This window comes from Anthonomus grandis, chromosome 22 (assembly GCF_022605725.1).
Source record: "Anthonomus grandis grandis chromosome 22, icAntGran1.3, whole genome shotgun sequence".
NCBI lineage: Eukaryota > Metazoa > Arthropoda > Insecta > Coleoptera > Curculionidae > Anthonomus > Anthonomus grandis.
In genome coordinates, this window is record NC_065567.1 from 35,204,291 (window position 1) to 35,227,131 (window position 22,841).

The 22,841-nt window shown below is 30.6% G+C and overlaps 1 protein-coding gene and 1 long non-coding RNA gene across 5 annotated transcripts in view; one reads left to right on the top strand and one right to left on the bottom strand.

The window, feature by feature from the left end:
• Positions 1-19,708, bottom strand: part of LOC126748109 (thymosin beta) — a 47,106-nt gene extending 27,398 nt beyond the window's left edge. For 3 of the 4 annotated variants that reach the window (XM_050457120.1, XM_050457119.1, XM_050457115.1), the window contains exon 1: positions 19,541-19,708. The gene's annotated coding sequence lies outside the window, so the exon portion shown is untranslated. The remainder of the gene's footprint in view (positions 1-19,540) is intronic. The other variant, XM_050457118.1, reaches the window with a different exon arrangement.
• On the top strand, positions 3,806-4,544 carry LOC126748110 (uncharacterized). The gene is made up of 3 exons (XR_007664634.1): positions 3,806-3,955; positions 4,012-4,154; positions 4,218-4,544. It is a non-coding gene; the product is annotated as an uncharacterized LOC126748110 (long non-coding RNA).
• Positions 19,709-22,841: the final 3,133 nt, after the last annotated feature.

The window sequence follows — 22,841 nt, forward strand, 5'->3', positions numbered from 1 at the left end:
GGATTGAAAGGTTAGATTATAGTACAACTTATTTTGATTTTAAAAATGCTGATTTTGTAAGTTTGAATGATTATTTTTCTTTAGTGGACTGGATTAGTATTTTTGATGATTCAGACATCGATAATTCAGTGAATAACTTTTATGAAGTAATTTTATATGCAATCTCACTCTATGTACCCCAAAAAATATTTAAACCTTCCAGGTTTTCTCGTTGGTTTTCCCCAGAATTAAGGAATCTTATTTTATAAAAAAAGACTGCTCATGCTAAATTCAAAAGTACTAACTTAGATGAGGATTATATCCTGTTTGCTAACATACGTACTCAATGTAAAGTTCATACTGAGCAATGCTATAGATCTTACATTGCTACCTTAAATGAGTCAATTTAATCTGACACCACACAATTTTGGAATCATATTAACTTCCTTAATAAAAGTAGTGGTATCCCAATTGCTATGCATTTAAATGGTATTTCAGCAGATTCGGGGGAGGATATTGAAAACTTATTTTCTACCTATTTTTCTAGTGTTTATGACTCTGATGAGGTTGATCTCACTAACTTTAATTGCCTTTTATCCAGTTCACCCTGTCTGAGGTTTTTGAATCTGTATTTGGTCTTAAGGACAAACTGATTAATTTATGGTCCTGATAATGTTCCTACCTATTTCCTAAAAAGATGTGTTTATAGTTTGTCTAGACCTTAGTGTGCATTATTTAATTTGTCTTTAAAATTAAAAATCTTCCCTGAGAAATGGAGTGACAGTTTTATAACTCCTGTATTCAAAAATGGTGACAGGGATAATATAAAAAATTACAGGCTCATTGTTATGTTATCTGCTATCTCTAAGCTTTTTGAGCTTATGCTGAACAAATATCTTACTTGGCATTGTAGAGGTCTCTTGATCAGCGAGCAACATGGGTTTAGGCAGGGTAAATCTACTTCTACAAACCTTGTATTATATCATGACTTCATTGTCAGGGCTTTCGAGAAGGGTCATCAGGTCAACTCCATCTATACTGATTTCTTGAAGGCCTTTGACACCGTCATCCACTCATTGCTTATTTTTAAATTAAGATGCTATGGTTTCCCTAAATGGTTTATTTCTTGGCTAAATAGTTACCTACATAAAAGGATACAATTTGGTTCCTATTTTGGTCACTTCAGGAGTGCCTCAGGGGTCACATTTGGGGCCTCTACTCTTTAATTTATTTATGAACGATATTTTTAGTATTATCAAATTTTGCCAATTCCTATTATTTGCAGACGACCTGAAGCTATTTTTACATTTTTTAAACTTGTCTGATTGCCTGATGATACATAATGAGACATAGATTCTCTATATAATTGGCCTGTCTCTAATGCCTTACATCTTAATAAGGATAAGTGTTTTATCATTTCTTTTACTAAATTTAGAAAAGTTGTCCCATTTGACTACCACATAAATGGTAATATACTTTCAAGAGTATCGCTAATTAAAGATTTGGGGGTGTTATTTGACAGTTCCCTGACTTTCATACCCCATATACATAGTTTGTCTAATAAAGCCCTTCGTACTCTTGGTTTTGTAACTAGAAATACTCGAGACTTTTCAGTAGCTGCCTTCAGAGTTTTATATCTTACACTTATTCATAGTGTCATGTCTTATTTTTCCATAGTCTGGTCCCCTTATTATGCCAACCATATTTACAGTCTTGATAAGGTCCAAAATAAATTTCTCAGGACCTGTGCCTGGTGATTAAATGTACGAGATGAGTCTTTATTGGAACTTAAGTCAATGCCAAATATGAGTTCTCTTGAGGACTATCGAACTAGGTTTGATATGATATTTCTTCAGAAGTTGATTAATAATGTTATTGATTGCCCTGAATTGTTATCGCAGATAAACTTTAGGTGCAATACCAGAGTCCTCAGAGAGACGTCCCTTTTGCTGGTTGAATGTCACCATATAAACTATGGTAAATTTTCTCCAATTAATCGACTCCACATGTTGAGAAATAGATTTAATCAGGCTTTTGACTTAGTGGATTTCAAAACCTAGCCTTCAAAACTTAAAGGTGTCTGAGTGAGTTTACTTGTTGAGTACTATATGTTAAGGATCAAATAAATTTGATTGCTTTTACTTATCTTATTTTGATTATTTTCCTTAACGGTATGTTTTTAGTTGTTTTATTTTGTTTTTTACTCAACTGGGGAAAACTAAATATTGTTGTATTCATTTTTTTTTGGCCAAGTTTAGTTTGTCCTTAAATTTTTCTGGAAGTTTTATCTTATTTGTGGATCTTGGGCTGCTACATATTAATACACATTTAGATAGATATATTGTTGATTTATAGAAAATTTGGATATTTAATAGATTAAGTTCATTATATATCTTATTAATATATTTGTTGATGGCAGAATAATTATATACATTTAGGGTTAGGATATAATTTATTTTGTAATTTTGTTAGAATGGGGACATCCCGTAAATAAATATGATATTTATATCCTGAATTCCATAAAGCTCCAATTTTTGATTTAGTATATCATGATGTATTGTGTCGTAGGCCTTTGAGAGATCAAGAAAGTGACAGTTATATATGTACAAAGCCCGAAATATGTCCTCAGCAAACTGAAATATTGCAGTGAGGGTTCATCTCCCTTTTAAGTATCCATGCTGGCTTGAATTAATCAGGTTGTTACTTAACAAATGTTTCATGAGTCTATTACACATAACCTTTTTAGAAACTTTAGAAACTAATTGGCCTATAATTTTCAATGTTTGTTGCATCACCTTTCTTAAAACTGCCACCACGAAAGCCATGTTTAAATTCCTCAGGAAATATACCGCTTTAAAAGCAACTGGTGTAATAATTCCAACAACACAATTTTAATAATGAATGCGAAAATTCATCCTCTCCACTACTAATTTTATTTTTAAAAGATGTCAAAATCTCTTTTTTATCTGTCAGTATTAGTGGCATTTTTGTTTCAAATTGCGCGATATTAGTTGTAAATGAAATTTTGTATAAATGCCCCAACAATTTATAAGCAGCAGTCTATATATAGGGTGTCCCACTGAAGATGGATACAACTCGATATCTTGGTTGTTTGTTGCGCGATCTTTTCCATTTTTGGTATAGTTTATGGCGCACATTTTAATGCGGTTTAGTATTTTTCGATTTAAAAGTAAACTACCTTTAGGACACTATTTGTTTCAAATTTATTGAATCCTGTTCAATTATATTGAATCCTCCTTCTTACCCAAGATACTTAAGTTTTAATTTGGATACATATTGATGCAGGGTGTGTGATTAAAATAAGACATTTTTATTATTATTTTTTAGGTACATACTTACGATGCCACTGGGAAAAAAAAAGTCAACATCTTCGACCAAACATATAATTTCAGCCGCTTTACTTATATCCGTCAACTTTATTTCCTTTCAGTTGTGCCCTTTGATATCATTACCAATTGCCCAATGTAGTTTTAAATTTTTTATCAGATTTGGCCATTTTATTGCTCAAATGCCTTTTTTTAGTTTTCAAAAGAAGCTTATCATATTCTTGTTTCTTGTTAACACTTTCGCTCACTGTGTACACATTTGTTTAAATGAATTTATCATCATCCTTATATAAATTCAGAAAGGAATTTATTGTTTTGCTCATAGTGTCACCATTGGTGTACATTAGGATCTTACATGTAGTATAGATGCCGCCCTCTAGGGGCTTTCAATAAAAGTTTGTTACTGTAATTTTAGCAGCTGGCGAGCAATATTTGAGTAACGCGTGCAAGGTTATCTGGTAGATTATTGTAGTGTTTTGTTTGTGGTGAAAACAGTAAAAAAAATAAAAACAAATTAATAAAAGGTGGTATTGTGATCCATTAAGTTTTTTTCGCGGAAGTACATTTTTTGTCTTTGAATACACGTACACATTTGTGTACACTGTGAATCAGGGAAGTAAAATTACAAGGTAAATTTAATCGTACTTTTTTCTTTTTTATATTAGTAAATAGTTAAATATTATAGAATCCTCGTTTGTAATAAGCCGAAAACGCCCGCTAACAGATAAAGAACTATTAGATTTAATAGAAGCCGGATTATCAGACATTGAAGGACTCAGTGACGCGGCGAATTCAATGAAGATGATGGCTTTGACTTTGATTCTGAAGGTATATTACTTGGAACTAGTATATTATATAATGTGCGTAGCATATATACTTTTTATCTTGTAGAATTACAAGCAATGAGTGATGAGCAGGAAGCGGCTGAACCTGTTCCCAGCACACCTGTAACTCAACAACGTGAAGAGACTGAGCAGCTAGAACAAGCAGAACCTAAACCTGTTCCCAACATAATGGCAAACACTCCACAAAAGTCGAAGGAATCCAATATAGAAGACTATTTGGAAAACAATGGTCTTTCAAAGAAAAAGGATATATTCTGGCGAAAAAATGTGCAGAATATCACTCCACCGATAGAGTGGCACGTTAGAGAAGAAGAACCAGTAGTTCAGCTAGAAGCCCAGCGTTTTTTTTTCTGTAATTATTTTGCAGATATTTTCCAACCCATGATGGAATATACAAATCTTTACGCTGTTCAGCAACAAACCCGCTTTGCTCCTACGACGGTTGAAGAACTAAAAACGTTTGTAGGAATACATATCATCATGGGTAATCTACATTACCCAAGAATTAAGTTATACTGGGACCATAAATTACAAATTCCACTGATTTCCAATAATAAGACTGTTAACAGGTTTTATAAATTGCGACAACATATTCACTTCGTGAATATTCACGAAAAACCGGACAACAGTGACAGATTTTGGAAGGTGCGTCCATTAAATGATGCAATTAGGAGAAGATGCCTTTCCCTTCCATTGGATTAAAAATTGTGTGTGGACGAGCAAATGATGCCGTTCAAAGGTAGTTTGAACGTCAAGCAATACGTCAAAAACAAACCCAAACCATGGGGAATTAAGATTTTTGCGCTATGTGGCAGCAGTGGCATCTTGTATGATTTTATAATATATCAAGGATCTACTACTGAACTTGACCCACAGCAACTTGATGTATTTGGTTCGGGTGCTGCAGTGGTACTAAAATTATCTGAACGAATCTCACACCCTAGGGTACAGTTATATTTTGATAACTATTTTTCAAATTATAACTTACTTCAGTACCTTGGAAATAGGCAAATATATACAACGTGCACAGCAAGAGCTGAAAGATTTAAAAATCCGCCATTTTCGTCCGATAAGGATATGAAAATAAAAGGTCGAGGTTGTTCCGAAGAAATTATTAGCGGGGATGGGGAAGTCATAATGACAAAATGGTACGACAACCGGCCAGTTGTAATGGCATCAAATTATATGGGAGTTGGTGATAAAGACCAGTGTCGGCGATGGGATAAAAAAGGGAAGGACTATATTTACGTTTCAAGACCACAAGTAATAAATAACTACAACTCTAACATGGGGGGTGTTGACAAAATGGATTTCCTTATTACCTTGTATCGGACATTTATTAGGTCTAAAAAGTGGACTCTGAGAATGTTTGCTCATGCCATAGATATGGCATGCGTAAACGGCTGGTTGGAATATAAAGAAAAAGCTGCTAACTTGGGTGTGGCTAAGAATGATGTCCTAGATTTGCTTCACTTTAGAGTCAGCCGATGTTGCTGAGGTTTTAATCTTGGCAGGAAAAACATCTACTAGGAAGAGGGGGTGACCAGCAGCTGATAGTCCAAACTTCAGGTCCTTCAACGCCCAAACCGTTAAAAGTAAGAGCAGAAATTAAAAATAAGACCAGTGGCCGAAGTTCGTTTGGACAGACTAGACCATTTGCCATCCATTGATGAAAAAGACTTTGCATCTAGGTATAAAGTACCAGACCGTAAAGGACGGTCAAGAATTTTATGCCAAAAATGTAACGTTCACCTGTGCCTTACAAAAGAAAGCAACTGTTTTGCAATATATCATACAAAGTATTTTTTTGTTTTAATTTATCTTTTATACCATTGACTACCCATGTACACAAATGTGTACATAAAAAAAAACTAAAAACAAACAAAAAAAATAAAAAAACTGTTTACGTCAAAAATTTTCAAAAAAATTAAAGAGTTGATTTACAAAAAATCAAATTTTTCTTTTAAAAAATGAAAATTCATGAGCGAAGGGGTTAATATACATATTTTTAAAATGTATCTTTTAATGAGTTTTTCGTTTTTGACGCATTTGGGCTCCTTCACCAAATACCTTTTTTAACTAAAAAGTCTCTTCTAGGTAGTTGCATTTATTATTTCATCTGAAAACATACATGGCACTTAATATACTTTTGGTCGATAATTCTACCTGGATGTTTACCCAATCCTGATAATAAAAATAATTAAAACTTAAATCTTGCAAACACCTTTTATTATTTCCAGAGTTTTGTGATGTATCTTTTAAAAAAATAAATCTTATTTTGCCAAAAAGCCTGAAGTTTTAGAGATCAAACATTTATATAGTAAAGGTGGCATTTTAGAGTTAGAAGCATACACACTTTTTAAAAAAAATCGCTTTTAGACAAACTTATTTAGAGTACCAATCATGGAGTGATTTTCAAAGAAACATGGTTAAGGTTATTAACCACAAATATATTAGCAAGTTTTCTTTACTAAACAAAAAACTAAAAAGATTAATGAGTTCGAAGAATAAGCCACAAGAAGAAAATCAATTCATATCGTGGAAAATTAGTCCTCTTAGGTTTTTAATGAGCATTGCATCAGTTTTAAACTGCAAAAAACAACCTGGAGCAGATTATAGTAACTGCTGAATCATCAATTCAATACTTGCCAGTCTTCAAAACAATTTGCTAGAGAACCGATTCACAACCAAGTTTCAAGAAATCTTACCAAATCAAAAAACACTTCAGGTCTGATATTGTTAAATGACAAAGGACACAAGGTTATTATTTTAGACAAAGCAGAATATTTAACGAGTTATGACTTATTGAAAATGGCCCATATAAAAAGATTTCTAAGAACCCTTTATCAAAAATGATCTCGCAGGCTAAGACAGCATTAAATGACTTCAAAAACCTTGTTTCCTCTTTAGATAATAAAAATAATATTTGCCAATGAAAGTCTCCTTTGAATGTTACTGGAATATAAGTCCTTATCAACCGTTGAATCTTTTAATACCGAGAGATCCATTAAAAATTGAAACCCTTTAAATATTCCGTTCAAAATTTCAACTTTTTACTAACGACTGTATTTTTAAAAATAGCCGCAATTAGGTCTTGCTCGTTGGTTGTTCTTTACCGGAAACAACTTATCATCTATTTATATTCCTGGCTGGTTATCTCGCTGATTAAACTAAGTGTGGCGGACAGCTTAAAAAGTGAAATCATATGGCTTGGAATTTCCTTTCCGACATTTACGTTATCAACGATAAGAATAATAATTTCCGAATGTGTCTTAATCAGTCTTTGTGTGCACGGATAAAGTTTAATGATTCATCGAAAAACAAACTTAAGCTGGTGACGTGTCATGTTATTTTGTTTTTAATCAGAACGAAAAATATGCGATAGTGCGTTGTTTTTTTCTGCATTAATTGTTTTTTTATTGGTAACTATAAAACTTACGTTGCAAATTTTTTAAAGAATAAATCATATTCAGCAGCTGATATGTATTTTATAACAGCGATTGCCAACATTCGAAGGATCACGCCATATGGTCATCAGACATGTAGACGACGAACCGTGGCGGCAAATTTCATTAAAACATAACGTTTATTTGCTAATACGACGTATACCGTTTTCGTAAATCAACAACATGTTTTGTTGTAAAAATGGTTTTAAATAACCACCTTGCGACTGGGTTCTGAAGATCAAACGGTTCTAAAATCAATTGCTAGAAGTTATTTATTGGGTTGAATATGCAACTATTTCTTCTTTCAGACAAATTGGGTTGTATCCACATGTTTTATTTACCTAGATCCAATTAGATTTAGAGGTTTAATTAATTATGGTATTCGACGTCTAATGGAACCAATATAGGAATATGCTGTGTGTCGAAATACTTAGTGGATTAAAAAAGCTCTAGGGTCAAAAATTGAGTATATAGTCTTTTTACACAGTTAACTAATTAAAATTTAACTCAATTTTTTTTTCAGATCAGGAGTCGTTTTATTAGAATTTAAATGTGATTCTAAAAAATATGTATAAATAAAAAATAAAATAAAATACTGTAGAAATCTGAAAATAATCACATAATGGTCAAAACATCGTGTATAATAATTAATTGAACCTTTACTTTAGACGTATCGAAAAAAAAAATACATTTCTAGTATTTTGATTCAGAAATTAAAATTTTCTTCAGGTCTCAAATCGAATTAATAAGATTAAAATGAGATTAATTTTTTGATACATTATTATAGAAACCGGAAAATAACCAGAAAATAGTCGAAATGTCGATGCGAATAACTAATTGAACATCTAAAATAAAAAAGTTTTCTAGTCTTTTTAATACCGATTTTTTTTTAAATATTTAAAAAAACATCGAATCTGTTAAATTAATTTATCTTCTTTTACTTAGAATTTTTTTTCTAGTGTAAAGTCGAATTTATAAAATTTTAATGAGATTAAAAAATATATTGTATTATTGAAGAAACGGGGAAAATATACAGTAATGGCCAAAAGTAAATAGACACATGAATTTTTTAAAAAAATCAAAGGAAATAAAAATTCTATAATAAAGATATTTAAGTATATTATGGGCAACATAAACATGTATAAAAATAATAAAACATTCTTTAGAAACAATCACCTAATTTGGTAAATAATAAGAAATAACTAAATATATGCTGGACAAAAGTAGATCGACAAATTTAAAAAATAACCAATACTCTTTTTTTCTTTCGAAGTACTAAACTAAACCATCTACAATATTAGTATTTTGTAATATACCCATTATTGTCTATTACAGCCTGACATCTACGTGGCATTGATTCAATAAGATTGTCTATGAGTTTAAAACCAACATTTTTCCATTTGTGTTGCAACCGTTCGAATAATTCACCTTTATTTGAATAGTTTGTATCCCTAATATCACGATCTACAAATTCCCATAAATTTTCGATGGGATTAAGATCGGGTGACTGGGATGGCCATTTTAAAACTGGTATTTTTTCTTCTTCGAAAAATTGATTCATATTTTGGAGGAATGCTTCGGTTCATTATCTTGCTGAAATTGGAATCTCAATGGTAAATTGTCTTCGACATAGGGCAACATAACATCTCTGAGAATATCCCTGTACATAAACCTGTCCATTATGCTCTCTATGCAATGCATTACATAACCTGAGAAGCACGTCTTACAGTCCTTGAGGACACATTACAAATCCCTAGAGCCTGTAATTCTATCTAAATTTGACGAGAAGTCATGAAAGGGTTATTCTGACTAATTTGTTTTAAAAATGTCCATTTTTTTTGGTCGACCAGATTTATTTTTTGGCTCTAATGATCCTGTCCTTTCATATCTTTTGATAATTGCCCAAACACCTTTTCTTTTAACATAAAATCTACGAGCAATATCAATTTGACGATCACCCGCGCGATATGCATTAATAATGCGTTGTCTTAAATCAAGAGAGAATCTAATTCCGCGTGGCATGTTGCACCTTGAGTTAAAGAGAAGCAATACTATACTAATTTTATTTATAAATATCTAGACAAAAAAATAATTCCAAAATTGTTTTTGTCTATCTACTTTTGACCAGCTATATTTATAAAATTGCTTTATCTGATAGCAAGCAAAATATTTAACTGAAATTTGATGGTATCTTTTTATAGACCGCCTTACAAATTACAATAATTTAACATCTAGGGGACCTGTGGGTAAATCTTTAAACAATTATATGAAAATAATACTTTGTCTATCTACTTTTTGGCCACTACTGTATACTTATTTGTAGAAACAATGGATTCCCTAAAGTAAAACTGAAATTTTTGTCAGGTCTAAAGTCAAAATTGTAAAGTTAATGAAAATTAAAAAAATTATATGTTCGTTATTATACATTATACAAACCTGAAATGATCAAAATATAATCAAAACGTCGATTATAATAATTAATTAAACCTCTAAAATTAAGAATTTTCTTTTCTAGTCATCTACTTAGAACTCAATAAAATTTAATTTAAAATTTACTTCTGATCTAAAGTCCTTTTAATAAAGATTTTTAAGAAATATTTAGAAACCTGAAAATTATCTTATATTAGCCAAAAAGTCGAATATGTTAATTTCATTTTTCCTTTTTAGTTCAGACTTTAGACAAATTTAACTTAAAATTTTTTCAGGTGAAAAATCGAAATTAACATTTTTAGATTTAAAAAAAAGAATTGGTCGAAACTTCGACTATCGCATCTGAATCAATTTTAACAACTAAAACTGCAAAGATTCACTTTTTACTTTAAATTCCCGAATTTAATGAAACGCCATTACAAGCTGACTGAGTTACTTATACTGGTATTAACAAAATGTCATAGTATTCATTCCAGATTTTCATGTTCAAAGTAGATTATTAAAATTTGAAAATTATTTAAAAAAAGAGATTTAAAAATAATTAATGTAAAAAACTGAAAGTAATCACATATGGACCAAAACGTCGTTTTTATTAATTAATTGAACCTCTAAAGTAAAAAACTTCCAGTATCAAATCGCTCGATCAATGTAGTATTAATTTAAATCAATTTTAATTACAGGATTACAAATCCTTGAAATTTTTGAAAAATTTGGATTAAATAGTGTAAATCTAAAAACAATTAATTTTAATATTTTTTACAAATAATTAAGTCAAAAATTGAGTTGTTTTCTAGACTTTTTACTCAGAACATTTTTTTATTAATTAATTGCTTAAAAATTAATTGAATCAATTTTAAATTTGTTGTAATTTATAAAACTTCAATGAAATAAAGAAAAAATAGAGTCGCAGTAAATATGACACGAATTAACTACAATTTCTTTACAAGTAATTAAGTTAAAAATTCACTTTTGTAGACTCAGAACTTATTAAAATTTCCTTACAAATTTTCTTCGGATATAAATAATAAAATTCTAATGAATTTTTAATTTTAAAAAATGTGTATTTTTTACAAGCTGAAAATTATTTGAACGCATTTTTTATCATTTAAATGCTTAAAAAATAATCAAATCAGTTTTAATTTTCCTGTAATTAAAAAAAATTAGGACTTTTAAATCTGAACCGAATTAATTTCAATTTTTTAGACTTTTTACTCAGAACTTAATTAAAATTTCCCTCAAAAACTTTAAATGAATTTTTAATTTTAAGAAATATGTATATTTTATTACATTTATAGAAATATGTAAGACATATTAAGTATTTCCCTCGAAAATTCCTTAAGTCTAAATAATAAAATTTAAATAAATTTTTAATTTTAAGACATATGTATCTTGTAAATATCAAGTATCTGGATATGTTCTAAGTAAAAAGTCTATAAAACTCAATTTTGGACTGATATACTTGTTAACGTTAGAATAGCTTGAAATATATTTTTTAATATAAAAAACTCACTTTTAAACTTAAGACTCAAACGATTGTTTTTCTCTAAGTCTTATTTATTTATTTATTTAATAATTATTTAATAGACGGGATCAACCCCATTACAAAAAAAAAATATTACAAAGTTCAATAGTTACACCTAACCATATCTTAAAATAGCTAAAATACAAATATGTTTTTACAGGCAAACCAACATAAAATCAACAGAAGAGTTTACACAATCTCTCTAATTTGATTCCTAAAACTAGACAAGCCAATGCCCACAACTTCAATATCCTCATGGTTGATAATATTTAAGGTTCTTTCGATAGGGGAGTGAGTGGCATAGTTGGTACTGTGAAAAGGCAAAGCAAATAGTCGGTTTCGTCTCAAGAGTCTTGAGGGGACATTGAAGCTAATTCTACCGAGAAAGTCGGGGCATACAATCAGACCATTAAGAAGCATAAATACAAAAGTTAAATCACCACGAATACGTCTTTCTCTCAATGTTGTCATAGCCAGCACTTCCCGTGCATCATCATAAACATGATCGTTCAGTATTTCCAAATTTAATTTAAATAGACAAAATCTTATTCTGATTAAGATTCTTTTTCTTAAATAGAAAAAACTTATTCTGAATACTTTCAAGGGCCAAACAGCTGTTTATGTAATAGGGGGACCATATCACTGAGCCACACTCCAATAAAGAAACCACCAAAGACATGTACACTCTCTTACAGGTCTCGACTGATAGCTCTCTACAGTTACGCAGAACAAAACCCAGAACCCTGGAGGACCTAACCACTATATTATTTATGTGTATATTAAAATTTAAATGATCGTCAAAATAAATGCCAAGATCCTTGATTGTATCAGAATACTGAACAGGGCTTCCCTCTATATTGTATGATGTTACAACTTTTTTACTTCTTTTGTGAAAACTAATATAATTACATTTCTTTATGTTTAAAAATAAGATATTGTTGACACACCAATCATTTAGCCTATTCAAGTCATTCTGTAACAAAATTTGGTCTTTGGGAGTCTGGATTACTCTATAAAATTTCAGGTCATCTGCAAACAATAAAAAGGCACTATTTTCAAAACATGTAGCTATATCATTAATGAAAATGTTAAAGAGCAATGGTGAGCAGTGTCCACCCTGAGGTACACCAGAACATACATTGATATTGCTGGATATAGCACTACCCAATCTAACCTGCTGAGTCCGGCCTGACGAGAAGCTTGTGAACCAGGCAACTATATGATTGGGGAAACCAAACACTCTAAGTTTCTCCTGCAAGATTCTGTGATCGACTCTATCAAAAGCCTTGGAGAAGTCTGTATAAACCACATCGATCTGACATCCCCTCTCCAAGGCATCCAACAGATCCTGCTGATAGATCAACAAGTTAGTGATCGTAGATCTGCCCGAACTAAACCCATGCTGCTGATTGAGCAACAGCTCCTTGCAATAGAAATAAATTTGGTCGTAGATAAGACTGTCCAACAGTTTTGGAATGACCGACTGGATGCAAACGCCCCTATAGTTGCCTATTTGGTCATTATCATCTGATTTAAATATTGGTACCACAAAACTATGCTTCCATAATGACGGAAAAAGTGCTGAGCCAAGGGATTTCTGAAAAAGGAAGAATAGAGGGCGAGAAACAGTACAAACACATTTTCGTAAAAAATAGTTCCCATCAGGACCTGAACTAACTTTGGCCTTAAATTTTAAAATTTTATCAAAAATCAAACCAACAGACAGTTGGGGATTAGGAATTGTCATATTTTCTCCCACCTGTTGACCCATATAATAATTGTTATTTTTATTTATATTAGTATTGTAGACAGTTGAAAAAAACTGGGCAAAACCCTCCGCTATCTGTTCGCAACCAGAAAATTCATTATCACCATAATACATTGAATGTCTTATATTCAATAGTTTCAAGCAATTTTAGGTTCAGTGTCATTTAATAAATGGATTTTTAATATTTAAGACTCAAATATAAGATAAACTTTCCTCAGAGTAGTTACCGTTTTTTTGGCTCTTGTTAAACCAGTAGTTACTGTAAAATTGATATTTTAAATATAATCAAATTTCATGCTTTACAGTACGATGGGTTTAGATACGCATTGCAGCAAACCGTTCCAATAATTTTATTTCTACGATTTGGCGATTTTTTGTATGATGAAATGAGAAGGTTAAAATGAATTTCCCTGATTCATTAATTGGAACAATAGGCAGTCATACATAAAAAAAAATATTAGTTTTAATTGAGTCTAGTAGTACCAATGCTTTTATAGCAGGATTTGCTTTGTTTAATTGTGGTACCACTATAGAAAAAAATTTAAAATCAAAATTGGGTATTTTTCAAAATGTTTTTTTTTTAAGTCACTGTGGAGCACTATGGTATATGTATAAACATTTTTGTTTTTTTTTTTATCATCAGATCTAGTGAATACATTTTGATAACGAGGAGTTTTCTGAACTCAATTTCATTGTTCGTGCCTTAAAGTGGTTATAGCCCACAGAATAAGTTATGATTAAGTACGATTGAGTGTTGTTATTTAGATTTTCTAAGATATTTATGGAAATTTTAACCAAAACCACTCAAATAATTTTGACTTATCTTTGAATAAATCAGATTATAGCTACCGAAATAAATTAATTTCCCTTGGAATGAATAGGTAACTCCGAAACGAAAGATTGATAGATATATTATAAGTTGCAATTTCAGTTTATCAAGGCAACTAAAATGTCAAAAGGAGCCGTAAATTACCGTTTTATATCAAAATTATATGCATGGTTTTACATAAATTATCTAAAAAAATAATTATTTTCCCAATGTTGAATAAACAAGGGAATTTTAAAGAACAAGGGAAAAAAAAAGTTGCCAATGTTGATGCTCACCCTGCTATTTTAAAATGTAAAAATCCGACTGTTCATCTTGCAGGAACCATCAGTTTATTTCTTTTAATACGGCTCTGGTTTTTTAAATTTAATTATATTTGCCACTTTTCATTCCACTGCTGTAACACTTTAACATAACCTGCTTTTATGTAAAAAGTAAAATAATGATCTACCCGTCTGTGTCTGACACATTACCTTCTCCATAAATTTGCCTGTGTCAGACTTATTCTGTGTTTCAATCTTACTTGAACAATATTTTTCATTAAAATATTGTAAGCTTTCATAATAAAGAATATTAAATTTTTAGTATTATATGAGTTCGACAAAGACAATGGCAAAAATGATTTGAGGCAGAGATGGGCTTATAAGCATATAATTATTTTAAATTATCCTTTTTTTTACCGAAACATGTTTAAGAGCGTCAAAAGTCACAAAAAAAATCCAGAGCCATTTTTTAAAAAAAGTTGATGGTGGTTCTTGGAAGACGAAACGTCGGATTTTAAATTTGAAAACACTATCTTGTAGGAGACAAAAAGTGGTGTAGAGTTAGAAAAAAATATTTTTTTAAAGTTATTCCAATTTTTATTAATTTTAAAATATTCATTAAGTAAATTTATAATTTTGAATCATTGTTGGTACCAATGAGAATTTCCGTAGAATAGAATTCTATTTTAAATATGAACAAATTAAAAACATAAATAAAAATAACATAAATTAAAAATAGTTGCCATGAGAGTATTACAATTACAAACAATTGAAAATAAGAAACAAAAAACAACGACTATATCTAATTAATTTAATTTGGTACTAGTCAGTTTGCATGATAAATTTATATTGTTTTAATTTTAACCCAAAAATAATTGGCTGTAATATTTTTGAATGGTTTTTATTTAATCCCAATTTAGTCACATTTACATAACATTATTCTAAGGGTTTCAATTGCCATTCCTCACATTTAATTTAATTATAAATACAGGAATACTCTTATAAATAAAGGAAACTTTACACAGTCTTCATTTACTTATTTCTAAAATTTTCAACCCATCCAGGTAAAACCAGAAATCTGGTAAATAACATGAATACATTGCATAGATGTAGCAAGACTACAGCAATAAAACTATCACTTTATTAGCTATATGATTCCAAATGAAATTAAAAAAATAAAAAAATATAAAGAGGGACTTAGTGATTGGACTTATAATTTAAATGACAAGATTCAAAATTGATATAATTAGATCGTTGTTTTATATTTAAAAAATGTAATATGCAACTCTACTGAAACTTCATATTATTCATATTAATTAATAAATTGTGAAAATGTGTAATTATAGGTGTATGTTAAATAGGACTAACTCCCTACATGGACTTAAAATGGACTGTAAAAACTGATATGGCCTAAAATACAAAATGTGGACTATTAAAACTAATATGGACCTCCAAGTCACAGCAAGTGGGTAATACCACTTCAAATGTGAGCATGTCTATTTTAATGTATTGTTAATTAGCATTTACTTATTGTTATTAATTTTAAGGAAGTTGGAAATGAATACAATTACTCAAGTTTAAATTATTTTAATTAAAATATTTCATTTATAAAATTATTTTATGGGTTTTTTATTCTCGGTCCTCACATTTTATTTAAATGCATGCGACTGATTCAAAATGCCTTTATTTTTAGTAATTACATTTAATAACAATTTTTATATCTATATAATTAATTTAATTTCAGACTAGTTAGTTTACATGATAATTTTAAATTGTTTTACCTTAAATATGAAATTATAGGTATTTTGTAATAATTAGCATTTAATGTGAAATGAGGACTGAGTGAAAATTCTCATATTATTTAGTACACAATTGAAGCATGGCAATTGAAAAAGATCTCAGTGCCTGATGGCCAAAATGGGTATTTTATTATTTTTGTAGTATATGTGCCGAAGCCAATAACACACAAAAAAGTCTAAGTACCATACTATCCATATTGACATTAAATACTTTATTTAAAGATAGCCCTACATCTAAGTCTGGTCTAAGTGCCATTTTAGAAAGTTAGTTGAAATTATTGAACACATGGAAGTTGTTTCTCAAAATTCCATCGTAAAAAAAAGGAAAAAGGGTAGTAAAAGTGTCAAGAAACAAAGAAAATGTTTAAGGCTAAGTGGTCTTTAATACACAAATGACAAGGTGTTCGAAATGCAACTACAAACCCACCTGAAATCCTGATAAGCTTCTTAATCTACATTTTGGAAGGCCCAAGACCAATACCTGAATTGAAATAATAACAAAATAAAAGCATGTACTGTATTCACAAAAACAGTATGAGCAATGTGGTCCCAGTTGATTTAGAACAGGTCTTATTCAGTCCTACATTTAACTTTATTTATGCCTACATGAAGGAAATTAAATGAAATTTTTTCTTTTGCAAAGTTTATTAGAAATGGATTTTCCAAGAAAAAAAAATTTCATCATCTGGAGAGAGAAGTGCATTGGTCAAAATAAAAATGAAATAATGCTCTTGCTGTTACTATACTTGGTATCTTCTGAAGTATATGAGCAAGTTCAACAAAATTTTTAGATTCTGGGCATTCATAACAGTAATTCATGCAGAAAGAATGGCAAAACAAGAGCTGGGAGGGGTGGTTGCACGTTCAGTGTACTTTTCACTTATTGAATCTCATATTCGGTATGGCTTGCCTTTTTGGGGTTTAACCAATAAGGGACTACTTAACATTATCTTTGTTATTCAAAAAAAAGCAGTTAGATACCTGTGTTCTGCTAAGTTAAGAGATTCTTGCAAACCCCTCTTCATTTCTAAAAAAATCCTAACTCTTTTTTCACTCTTTATCTTAGAAACAGCTGCTCTTATTCACAAAATTCCCAAACTACCCTCTGACATTGGCCATTTGACTCGTCGTGTAAATGATGTTCCCCTACCTATTCCTAAGTCTTCCCTTACCAAAAACTCATTAATTTACATAAGTAAAAAAATTTACAATCATGTTCCTCTGTGTGTTAGACATATATCGGATGTTAAGAAATTTAAAAGAGAATTAAAGTCGCTTTTATTGGCTAAGGCATATTATAACCTGGATGACTTTTTTAATGATAAGTTTTAACCTTGGACATGTTGGAAAGTTTTCTTTTTTTCCTTTTTTCTTCTCTAGTTTTGTCAACATGTTTACCTTTATTTAGTAATTGATTGTTTTATTTAGTTATCTTTAATTCAAGTATGTTCAAAAAGTTTTGTCTTCTTGTGTTTAATTTTGTTCATTGTGTTGTCAATTTTTGAAATTGTATTTGTGTTTTGTTTTTTTAGCTTGTAGGATGCTTGTACACAAGATTATTCTTACATAATATAGCACATTTTCTTTCTTTCTTTCTTTCATATTTCACTTGTGATTGAGACTTTACTCAAATTGAGAAGCAAAAAAAGTAACAAAAGCCTTCACATCAGATAATATAAAAGATATGATGATGTGTCATAAAAATCCTTTTAAAACTTTAACAATAAAATCCAAAAATTTAAAAGATATTTAGAAACAAAGTGTTGTCGATAACATATTGAATATGACAAAGTTAAAAATATCCCAGGTTTTGGGGATTATGGGTAATAAAGGAAATCCAAATATGGAGAAAACTTTTAATGATAAAGTGTTTTAGAAGTTATGTTTGTTTGAAATTTAAAGTGAATTTGGATTTTTTTAGTTTTTAGGATGCTTGTACACAAGATTTTGTTGTCTTACATAATATAGCACATTTTCTTTCTTTCTTTCTTTCTTTCTTTCTTTGAACTGGAAGAATTAACTGAGTGCAATGTGTTAAAGAAGCAAAAAAGGATTCAGGGCATAGTAGCAGAACTACCTCTCCTTGAATGCAAAAAACAAATGTCGGCTAAAAAAATAAGGAATCTTGATTGTAAACCTTTAAAATATTAGAGTTATCGGAAAATTTTGATCAAAAGAAATCAAAATGACTATTATTTAACTTTACTTAATTAAGTTTATATGAAACAGATGTTTTTAAACCTATGGTACTTAGACTGTTTCTTAGTGTTATAAGCTTGGTATTTTTTTATAAAAAATGTTTTCTCAATTTTTAATTTTTTTGATATTTTTTATTTCAAATACTTATTACTAATTAAAAAAATATTTTTCACCAAAATATACCTGTTTTTCTATTTATTGTAAAAAAACCTTAATAACTCAACAATCACTTTGTGGGCACTTAGATGCTTTTGAATTTCTATGCTTCAATTTTTATTGCATGATTTATATTACATAATTAATTTAATTACATTAAATAATATAAAGGTTGTATAAATTATTTTAGTGTTTTTAATGTGAAAAGAGGACTGAATGAAAATTCCCTTATTTAATATATAATTTTTATACCTGCATAATTAATTTACTTGTGGATTTTCTATTACAGTTAATTATTTCGACTTTTGTTTTTTTATTCTACTATTTATTTTCCCCATCAAATTAGGTACTTTTGCTGATTAATTACTATGAACACATTAATTAAACTTGTTAAAATATTTATTATAATAATATATACAATTATATAAAACCAGACAATAAACTTTGCTTTAATTAACAATAATGAATTAAAAAATATTTTTTTCAAACCAAGGGGATTACAGGAAAAGAAAAGCTGATTATTTGAAATGTGGCGGATGAGTCACTGCATTGTGCAGCCTAGACAGTCAGTAAATTGCATTATTGATTTTCGCACATTCCGGATAGCACTTGTAATTAAATATTTAAATTAATATAAATGGTGTCTCCGTAAATTTTTTTTCTGTCCACTTATTTATAGCCCTACCTATTTAGAAACTCTTAAATATTAATAGTGTTAAAAACATAAAAAATAACATTTTATAAATGTATAAAGCTCAGAAATATTTAACATAATGATCTAACCGATGGTCGCAACAGCTTTACTAAACGCCGGTAAAGTTAATACAAATGCACATAAATAAAAACCGCACCCATCTTTGAATGGTTCTCCACCCAATAAATACATGGAGTCCTTCAGACTGCCTTTAAACTCGCAATTATCAATAAAAATTAATTTAAAACAAAACTGAGAGGTCTTACCTTTGATATGTGTGGTTTCTAAAGAACTTGTCAGTCAAGAACTAAAAAAAATTACAAGAATGCGATGAGCACGAGAGGTGAAATACCGACCGAACGCTTCGCTGAAGTGGCTGAAAGTAATAACAGCTGACTCACAATTCTGCGATCGACGACGACTCCACAATTCCATTGGGTTGGGAAGTGACGCAGATGTCGCGTGCGCATTCAATTTTGACCGGCGAGGTGTAAAAATTGGGACTGACCACAGCCCACGAAGTTAAAAAATAAGTCGCTCAGGAGCAGAGTGGCCCAAGTGAAAAAATTACATATTTCAGATAGGCCCGTTTATTCGTAGATACCCCATTATTATTTACAAATTAAAAGTGGCCCAATTGACCTTTCTCTAATATTCACTAGATGGCGCTCTTAGTACACTTGGGCCGGCACACTGGATTTACATAACATGTAGCAGAAAAGTGGCCTAAGTGACAGTTGGTCTACTGTTGGGCCAGTTTGACTTTTCAAAAGTTGTCGTTTTCGTTGTCAGTGTTTTTCTATTTTGTCGAGTGGCATACATGTAATAAGTTAAGAATAATATTTAAAAAAAACATAACCTGAAAATAAAAACAAATTACAGGGAGTGACTTGGCTTCGGCTTATCGTAACCATAATAATTATAACCATAAGTTATAAGATAATTTTCATTTGTTTCAGGGGAGAATGTCAGATATTTCTAGCATAGCCGAACCCAGTGAATTTGATATAGACTCTGGTTCGGATTTTCACCTGCCAACGGATGACGAGTCCGAAAGTGATTCTGGAGAGTCGATTCAGAACATTGCACCAACATCGTGGAGGAAAAAAAAGGTAGAAAAAGAAAGACAAAACATGAAGGTTGGAAAAGGCAAAAAAGTAAAATTGCAAGAAACTCCGGAAAATCTTACCTTAACTACAGGGGAAACGAAGTTGCAGAAAAAACTATTTTTAACGGAGAATGCAATTGTTCCAGACAATGCCACTTGTTACCAAGTATCCAAGATAGAAAACGCATCTTCGAGAATTTTTACAGTTTATCAAACTTCAATTTACAGACATCTTATATCAATGGCCAAGTAACAGTATCTAATAAGGATCGTTTCACGCATTCTCAAGATCCAAACAAACGAAGTAAGACACGTATTTATAAACTGCCCAAAGAAACTGGAGATGAAGTTATTATCTGTTAACTTTTTTTTTAAAATGCTTTGAGGGTTTCGGATGGTCGCTTGACCAGAGATCTAATTAATAAAACGAGGGGTGGCATACTACACCGCCTATAGATAGAAGAGGTAAGCATCTCCCCAAAAACAAAACTAATCAGGTGGATATTGATAATGTTAAACATTTTGTCAACAAATTTGCCAAGTATAAATCGCACTACAGCAGGGTTAAAAATCCAAACCGGGAATATTTTTCACCAGATTTAAACATAAGCAAATTATACAACTTGTATTTTACAAAGTGATGAGTGTGAACAGAAAGTGTCAAAATTTGTGTTTTCAAAAATTTTTAACGAAATCTTTATTTCCGGTATCCTGCAACTGACACGTGCAAAAAATGTGATTCTATGAAGGTAAAAATAAATAGTTTAACTGACGAAGATAAAAGAAAAGTGGAAATGGAAAAAGAACTTCATTTGCGCAAGGCAGAAGCAGCTCGAAATGGAATGCGAGAAGATCCAAAACAAGATCCAAATTCCACAACGACCATTGCATTTGATCTTATGAAGACATTACCTACGCCGAATATTTCTACAGGGGTAGCCTACTACAAGAGGCAGTTATGGACATATTCTTTAGGTATCCATAACCTAACTACAAACCAGGCACTGGCTCTGGTATGAGGGAATTGCATCACGTGGACCTCAAGAAATAGGCTCATGTATCATGCATTATGTCAAAAATTATGTACAAACTCCCAATTTAATTATGTACAGCGACCACTGCGAAGGCCACAATAGAAACGTAAAAATGGCTGCAATTTGTGCGTACATGATTTATTCTGATAACTTCAGTCCAAAAGTTATCGATCACAAATTTCTTGTGTCCGGCCATCAGGCCAAAGATTTTGGCCTGATTGAAAAGCAAAAACGCTACTTCCAAGACATTTTTTTGCCAGATGATTGGATTAAAGTAATTTTAAGTGCCAAAAAGACCAATAAATTTAAAGTAGTAAAAATGACAAGTGGTGACTTTAGAAGTACAGTGAATTTGGAAAAACTTTTAACCAATCGAAAAAAAGGAGAAGAACATTTTCTTCGAAAGTCGAATGGCTAAAAATTCAGTGGCCAAAGTTTAAATCCGAGGAACCTTTTAATATTTATTTCAAATATTCTAATAATGATGCCGCTCTTTTCTGCAATGTGAATGTCACTAAAAAACGCACAGAGCTTCAACAGAGGAGACAGGATGCCTTCCAGTTAGATGTTTTGTATCCCAGAGGCCGACCTATCGAAAAATTGAAGTATAAAGACCTTCAAGGACTTCTGTGCTATATACCCCCAATCGCCCATGAATTTTATAATAATTTGACAACCAGTGAGAATGCTGTTGATGAAGATATTGCGACACAAGAACAAGACGTTGAGGCTCAAGTGCTATAATTTGTTTTTTTTTTAATAATTTTAAAGGGCAGAGTGGCCCAACTGTTTTTTTTTTTTTACAGAAAAACAATGTTTTTTGAAATTATTTTGTTCCAATATAATGTTATGTGCCATATTATTATTATTATTATTATTATTATTAAAGTTGTAAATTTATAATAAATAAATCTTGTACGATACAAATTTCCGTTTGACTTTTTATAAAAAAATTTAATGTCAATTATCTCAAAACTCCTTTTTTGCACTTGGGCCACTCTGCTCCTGAGCCGCTCAAATATACCTGGACTGCCAATTCAATGAAAAGTAAATGACCACTACTAGGTGGCTGCCATTTTCCATGATTGTGTCCTTTCGATGTTGGTCACTCTGGCAAATTTCAGTTGTGCCAATTATAGGGAAACAAAATAATTAAAGTTTTTGGGAGTATTTTTACAAAAACAAAATTGAAGAATTTACAGAATATACTATATTATATTCTGTAAACTTTGGTTACATTAGATAATAGCGTTAGATCTGTGATTTTTCTTGTACTTCTTTAAGAATTTCGTTAAAATTTATGAAAGAAAGTAATCCTCACCTAAAAAGAGACAAAGTTTCAATCGACTTGGGATAGATGCCCGCACTTTAAACTATTTGTTTTATTATTGCGATAAAATCCTAATACCATGAAAATGATGAGAT